The sequence below is a fragment of the Tamandua tetradactyla genome, chromosome 5, assembly GCF_023851605.1.
Source record: "Tamandua tetradactyla isolate mTamTet1 chromosome 5, mTamTet1.pri, whole genome shotgun sequence".
Taxonomy (NCBI): domain Eukaryota; kingdom Metazoa; phylum Chordata; class Mammalia; order Pilosa; family Myrmecophagidae; genus Tamandua; species Tamandua tetradactyla.
Window position 1 is genome coordinate 66,913,225 of NC_135331.1, and position 8,356 is coordinate 66,921,580.

An 8,356-nucleotide genomic window follows, 5' to 3' on the forward strand; every position below is an offset into this window, starting at 1 on the left:
CTTTTGTTGCTCAGATGTGGCCTCTCTCTCCAGCCAACACAACAAGCAATCTCACCACCCTCCCCCTGTCTACACGGGACATGACTTCCAGGGGTGTGGACCTTCCTGGCAACGTGGGACAGAGATCCTAGAATGAGCTGAGACTTAGCATCTAGGGATTGAGAAAACCTTCTCGACCAAAAGGGGGAAGAGTGAAATGAGACAAAGTGTCAATGGCTGAGAGATTCCAAACAGAGTGGAGAGGTTATCCTGGAGGTTATTCTTATGCATTAAGTAGATATCATCTTGTTATTCAAGATGTAATGGAGAGGCTGGAGGGAACTGCCGGAAAATGTACAGCTGTGTTCCAGTAGCCATGTTTCTTGAGGATGATTGAATAACGATATAGCTTTCACAATGTGACTGTGTGATTGTGAAAACCTTCTGTCTGATGGTCCTTTTATCTACCTTGTCAAGAAACGAGTAGAACATATGGAATAAAAATAAATAATAGGGGGAGCAAATGTTAAAATAAATTTAGTTTGAAATGCTAGTGATAAATGAAAGTGAGGGGTAAAGGGTATGGTATGTATAATCTTTTTTTTCTGTTATTGTTTTATTTCTTTTTCTGTTGTCTTTTTATTTCTTTTTCTGAATTGAAGCAAATGTTCTAAGAAATGATGAATATGCAACTATGTGATGATATTGAGAATTATTGAATATATATGTAGAACAGAATTATATGTTAATGTTTTTGTTTGTTCTTAATTTTTTTAATTAATAAATAAATTTTAAAAAAAAGATGTAATGGAGAGGCTGGAGGGAACTGCTGGAAAATGTAGAGCTGTGTTCCAGTAGCCATGTTTCTTGAGGATGACTGAATAATGATATAGCTTTCACAATGTAACTGTGTGATTGTGAAAATCTTGTGTCTGATGCTCCTTTTATCTACCTTGTCAACAAATGAGTAGAACATATGGAATTAAAATAAATAATAGGGGGAACAAATGCTAAAATAAATTTAGTTTGAAATGCTAGTGATCAATGAAAGTGAGGGGTAAGGGGTATGGTAGGTATAATTTTTTTTTCTTTTCTGTGTTCGTTTTATTTCTTTTTCTCTTGTTTTTTTATTTTTTTTCTGAATTAATGCAAATGTTCTAGGAAATGATGAATATGCAGCTAAGTGATGATATTGTGAATTACAGATTATATATGTTGATGTTTTATTTGGTTTATTCTTTTAATTAATAAATAATTTTTTTTTAAAAAAAGGAATGAAATTGTGAGGCATGCAACTAGGTGAATGAACCCTGAGGACATAATGTTCAGTGAAATAAGCCAGAAGCGAAAAGACAAATATCTTAAGTCCTCACCAATAAAGACTAACAATAATGAGCATAAACTGAGAATTGAATTTGTGAGCACAGTTTATCAGGGGATAGAACATGGGCAGAGATTGGACGATTAATGATTAAGGACTACAGAATGTTCAATAATGCTTATTGTAAAGGTTCCCAGATTGTAAACTCTTACAGCAGTCACATCTATTCCTGAGTTTTAACTGCTATTCCTAAATTCTGACATGCTAAGCTATTTGTGTATAACCTGGTAATTCCTTGGAACTTTGGCTATAAACGGACGCTTGAGAAGCAAAGTTAGCTCTGCAGTTCTGAAAGTCAGCATTACTCCATACTGCAACTGTTAAAGAAGCTGAAAAAGAAAGAAGACTTCAATTAGAGATAGTAACTGAAATGAACTTGGTTAGTACTAAGGTAGATCACAATACAGGGTAATGGATGATATTGCCTGCAGTTTAAAACTTCAACTTCAGTGTAAGACCAAAAGAAGAGATCTTAATTTGGTACAAAATTTATATTTTCTGTAGCACACTATCTAATTTAACCCATATGGCTAGTTTGTTTAAACAACATAATTACATGGCACCTAGCATAGGAAATGAGATCTTGTTATTCTATACAAGTCAATATTAATACCCTAGAGTATTAATATTGTAATACACATCTTAGAGTATTTTGGGCAGAAAATAAAAATATATTCACAAAGGCCCCTTGAATGACTGGGGAAAAATATGGAAATATTAAACTTCCCCACCTTGGGAATTCCGGATATCCTCACAAGCATTAAGGATTCGCAATTTAATAAATTGAGCCCTTGATCTTGGGGCCTGACCTTAAGAAATTTATTCTTGCAAAGGAGAAACTAAACCTACTTGTAATTATGCCTAAAAGTCACCCCCCCCAGAGGGCCTCTTTTGTTGCTCAGATGTGCCTTCTCTCTCTAAGCCAACTCTGCAAATAAACCCACTGCCCTCCTGCCTGCATGAGACATAACGATGAGTCTTGCTCTGGCATCATGCAATTGAGAATGACTTCTTGACCAAAAAGAGGACAAGAAATGAAACAAAACAAAGTTTAAGTGGATGAGAGATTTCAAATAGAGTCAAGGGGTCATTCTGGAGGTTATTCTTATGCATTATATAGATAATCCTTTTTAGTTTCTAGGTATTAGAAAAGTTAGAAGGAAATACCTGAAATTGTTGAACTGTAACTCAGTAGACTAGATTTTTTATGATAATTGAAAAACCATATAGCTTTTATTGTATGACCATTGGATTGTGAAAATCTTATGAATGACACTCTCTTTATCCAGTGTATGGGCAGATGAGTAATAAAATAAAGACAATAATCAAATAAATAATGGGGGGGATAAAGTGTATGGGATATTTGGGTGTTCTTTTTATTTTTATTTTATTTTTTCTTGGAGTAATGAAAATGTTCAAAAATCGAGTATGTGATGAATGCACAACTATATGATGATACTGTGAGTCATTGATTGAATACTTTGGACAGATTATTTGGTGTTTGAATATATCTCAACAAAATTGCATTAAAAAGGAGTAGATAAAGCTACTTTTAAAGATATTCTTCAGGGACTAGCTTAATAAGGAAAACCCTTTGGGCAAGATGAACTCTGAGGAAGCCTGAAAACAATACTTCACTTTTCAGAGCAGTGTCTGAATTACACAGGTATGTTCTATTGTCCCTCCCAAATGTCCTTGGGGGAGGTTTGAAATTTGTCCAGTATGACCAGCCCTAGCTCTATCTCTCAGCTAGGTTTTCTGTTTTACTAGATCACATAGCCCAGGGAATTGGGGATCATATATTCTATGTTCCTCTATCTCAGCAAGAAGTCACCAACTCAGGGGATTTCTTTGATTCCTTTTGTGACAGTTTAACAAATCAGCATCTATGACCTGGAGTGGCTTTAGTAGCAGTTTAAGAACCTCAGTCTTTTTTTTTTCTTATAGTGTAAAAACTCCTATGCTTAATTTAAGAAATGAATATTTTTCCACTAAATTTCTTTTTAAAAGGACCTCACTAGTTTTGCCTCCTCCTGAGTGACAACACTACTTCTGCTTTCAGAAGTTGATGCTAACTGGGAGATGCCCACTTTGAATTCTTTGATGCCACTGATGAATGAAAAGTACACATGGATAATTTTCCTTTACTGCTAATGAGAATTAAATAGCACATGTCCCATGGAATAAACTCTTCCCTGCTATAATAATAGCTGTTTTGTTTTAACTTCAGAAATTCTGGAATCAGTGTTCAGCTAACAGTAATTACTGCTTATTACAATAATCATCACCATCAGCCCGATCTGTCTCCTGGGACACAAGTCAGAGCCTAAGGAAATACATTTTTATCTAGGATGATGAGGAATTTTACCTGAGGTCCAGGGCAGCCTCGCTGGGAGCCAAATTTGATGACCGATGCTGGCAGCTATTAATATACTAAATTCCTATGTCAGAATGGTTGTTTTAATTGTTTTCTTTGTGAAACCATATTCTAAGAAACCCGAAGTTTCAATCTTTCATTGAAGCGTCTTTACAGGACCCATATATGAAACAGAAACAAGAATAAATGTTGATAAATGGTTAGAAATATATTAAGCAAGGGGGGAGATAGCAGCAGCAACCCTCATTACAGGGAAGTGGAAACCAATCTCTGCTTCCTGATTTGGGGCTTCTCTTTAGTAACATGTAGTAGAATGGCTGGTGGAAGAACAGGCAAAGGAGCTTGTTTAGATACTAAAACCATAAAACCACAGAATTGGAATGGATCTGAGGCTTGGATCCCACTTTCAGTACTAGATGTATTGGGGGTTCAGAGATAAGGATCCAGATTCCATCTTTAAAGAACTCATAACCTCGAGCAAGACTATCCATTGAGGGGGCAGATGCAATCCTATCAAGTTGCATTCAGCTACATCAATTTAAAAACCCAAGTACAATGGCTTAATTAAATAGGGTTCATTTTCCTCCCAGAATTAGGTCCAGAGGTGGGCAATCCAGAGTTACACAAACTTAGATTCCAGTGATCTTTCTGCCCCACCTCACTAACTCATAGCTTTCCTCCACAACCTTGTCACTCAAGGCTGCCAGGTAGTGGCTCTACAGCCAGCCTCATGCCTTCTGCCAGGAAAGAAGGAGGAGGCAGAAAGAAGGGAAGGAAGGAAATCTGCTTGAATCAGGAAAACAAAATCTCTCCCCCAGAAGTCCCTGTTTCATGGCCAGAGCTGTGTGGCAAGGCCACCCCTACCTGCAAGGGATTCTGGAAAGGCAAGTATTTAAGCTAGGCATATTGCCACACCAAACAAAATAAGGGATCTGCTGGAATTAAAAGGGGATACAGTTGGTGAGCCACAAGCAGTCTGTTTCGCTGTTAGCTATAGACTAGCATTGACAATTAACTAGAAAGTGACTTGGACACTGGAAGTTTTGCAGGAGTATATGCAGGTATTCAGGCCCAGTTAGGAGAGGGGTCATGGAGGGCTTCACTGGCGAAGTGACACTTGAACTGAGTTTCAAAGAATGGAATTTTCAGGATAGATCAAAGGAAGGACTGCTTCAGTAGAGGGACTGGAGATAACTAGGAATGGGAAAAAATGATTGCTCATAAAAGCATTTTCAGTTACCACTGACAGCAGTGCAAATTAAACCAAAAACTTAGAGTTGATGTTTCAGGCTTGGCTGGCTCCAAGCCTCAGATGATGTCACCAAACTCGATCTCTCTTTTTTTCTCTCTATCCTTTGATTCTGCAATAGACAGTAAGCAGCTTTCAGGTTCTATCCCATCCTATCAGCAGCTGCAGCTGCTCCAGTGAATCCTGAGCATGCACTTCATCAGAACAACTTGGAACATGTGTCCATCACTCTAACCTATCACCATGGACAAGGAGATGGAATATGCTGATTGGACAAGCTGAGCTCCGTGGCCAGCCCTACAGCTCCACCCCAACCACTTGAATGACAGCAGAAAAGATTCTCCAAAGGAAAACTGGGAGTAAATAAAGCAGACAAAAAAGAGCAAAAGCTTCTTACAGAGAACAAAAGTTTAGTGACATTTAGAAGATGGAATGCACAAGACATAGATGAGCAACTGGCTGATTTTGGTGAGGGACAGGGAAGATTTTGAAGTCACCCCTGGAATTCAGGATTGGGCAGCTGGGTGTATGATATCAGCACTAAACAAGCTGCTGACTGCACAGAGAACCAGATTTGGGGGAGGGGAGTGGCAGAGGGAGGAGGGAGTGATAACTAGTGCCTGGGATGCCAAATGGAGGGGAACTGCAGGGGACATGAAATATAGGTCTAGAGTTTAGAGCAGAGCACTGGACTGGAGATAATGGTTGCCCATCTTTTTTTACATAGACATATAAACTTTTTATTATAAATATTCAAAGTTTTTAAAAAAACATTTTTCAAACATATTCTACCTCAACTGTCTCTCATATTTTCAATTCTGTAACGTCTCCTTCCCTTTTTCTTTTACGTAATTAATGTCCTTAAAACACCAAGCAAGGGGTCAAATTTAGCTGCCATTTGAGATGAACAGTAATTGGAACCTGAAGTCATAATGTAAAATAGAATTGGAATTTTTGAATCTATGTGAAGCCAATAAACTATCTCTAAATCCAGTTTCCTTAATGTGCAGCATTTGCCTACTCCAAAAGTACATGATATAAATCTTCATGTCCAAATTAGTATTTTAAAATAAGTTGGCATGCACACAGATTAAGATGGGGTTTCCATTTTAAATGAACATAGCTAAAGATTTGCAAACTGCAAACAAGACTTCTCTTACACAGATAGGATCTTTCTTTAAGCCATGACCATTATAACAGAGGTTGAGCAACATGGTTTCAAAAGAACAGGGGCAATTTATACCAGTTTAAAGGTAGCTTTACATATCTCCTAAATAAATCTACATCAGTTATATCAATCACTGAAACTGGATGTAACTTTATTTTAAATCCATCTCTGGCGTTATATGTGGTTGTCAACACTTCAATAATACCTCCATTACATATTGATAGAAATGCTACCTAAAATGGAGAAGAAATCCAATTTTTATGTCTATTGAGAATAACCAAAGCTTCAAATTATGCTGAAATAAGAGATAGCATACATAATTTGAAATTGATATTATTAGCTGTCTACCCAGCATCTATCTATCTTTTCCTTCTGTCTTCCTTACAGAACCTTCACAGCTACAAGCTCAGTTTTCCGCTCCAGCCCTTCTGCCAGGGGGAGGTTGGCCCCGCCCCAGCCCCCAACGTGACTCCTGATTGGTCTAAGACCAGCCTGAGGCCCCATTCCCCTCACAACGATTGGTTCAGGCACATGCATGTGCATAATTTGAGGGAAAGTCGCTGGGGAAAATAGCCTCTCTCTTAAAAAAGAGGCACATCTATTGTCAACCAGAGCTTGCCTCGTCAGAACATAGCCCACAATTGTTACAACCACGTTGACACTATGGGGTCAGGGAGCCTGAAGACTACCAACATACCAACACTGGCGTGGTAGAAAGATGGAGCAAACCTCAGTCCATCACGATGGAGAACCACTTAATGAATCAATCCTGAATCCATTATATTTTGAGACATCTTATGTAAGATAATAGCATTTCCTTTTCTTTTTTTAAAACAATTCTGAGCTGGTTTTTCTGTTACTTGCTGCCAAAGCACTGAGGTTCATAGTTTTATTCTTCAAAAAAAAAAAAATTAAAATATTGAGAAGTTAAGAAAAATAATAGCACAAAGTGACATGATAAAAAGCGGGGGAGGGGGGCGGCAGATACAGTTCATTTCTGGAAATTTACCTTCAGAAATACTCCTATATCCATGCAGAAAGTGACTATTAACAGTCAAGGTTGTTCACTTCACTGTTTGGTCTAGCAAAAGACTGAAAATAACATAAATATCCATGAACAGGAGAGTAGCTAAATTAATTATAGTAAAAAACGCAGCTGACTCTGTTGGGCTCCTCTTGCTCCTCAATGGCCCAACCCTCTGGGCAATAGCCAGTAGCAAGGAGAGCTGTCTAAGGAGTTGCTGCCACAAATGCCATAATTCCAGGACAACTTACACAGAGAGCCCCACATTTTCCAACCGTGACGACAAGAAGGACATGGCACTGTATGGTCTATTATCTTTGTTGACTTTGACCAGAGTCTGCAATGAAACAAACCCTTAGGATTCCCAAGAAGATCTCAAACATGCAGGCTCAATTTAACCCTTTTATAGGTACCTCAACTCCTTTCCCTTTCCACCCCATGTTTTGTCTCAGCGCAAACTCCTCCCCGACTCTGCCTCAGGCCTTTTCCCCAGGTGAAGCTAGAAAGAACAGGCATGCTGGACCTCTCAGGTCTTTTTACTTTGTTTTTATATGATTTTTCTTATTATGATAGTATCTTGAGACAGAGGACGGGTTACCAGTGAAACTAGAAATGATGAATGTATATCTGGCCTTTACCAAACCTTAACTCTCCTTGATCAAGCTTTCACTTTTGTGAGTATCCTACAGCTCCCCTCACTGCTTTTCTATTTCTTCATAGGGCCCTGGTGATTTTACTTGTCCCCTGATTTCACTCACTTCACATATTATATTTCCCCTAATGCATAAGGCTGGTGTGCCAGTTTAAAGCTATTATGTACCACAGAAAAGCCATGTCCTTTAATCCTCATTCAGTATTGCTGGGTGGCATCTTTCTTATTGTTTCCATGGAGATGTGACTCACCCAATTGTGGGTGGCACCTTTTGATTAGGTGGTTTCCACGGAGATATGTCTCCACCCATTCAAGGTGGGTTTGTTTACCGGAACCCTTTAAAAGGGAGCCATTTTGGAAAAAGCTTTAGAGCCAACAGAGTGCACATAGCCAGAGATCTTTGGAGATACAGAAGGTAAATGCTCCCAGGGAAGCCTTATGAAATGAGAAGACAGGAGAGGAAGCCACGTGCCTTCCCAGCTGACAGAGGTGTTCTGGACACATCAGCCTTTCTTGAATCGAGGTA

At 38.6% G+C, this 8,356-nt stretch overlaps 1 long non-coding RNA gene across 1 annotated transcript; it reads right to left on the bottom strand.

Moving 5' to 3' along the window:
• Nucleotides 1-1,407: 1,407 nt before the first annotated feature.
• LOC143682485 (uncharacterized) lies at nt 1,408-5,889 on the bottom strand. The gene is made up of 3 exons (XR_013175157.1): nt 5,779-5,889; nt 3,729-3,885; nt 1,408-1,689 (listed from the first exon to the last, which is right to left on the bottom strand). It is a non-coding gene; the product is annotated as an uncharacterized LOC143682485 (long non-coding RNA).
• Nucleotides 5,890-8,356: the final 2,467 nt, after the last annotated feature.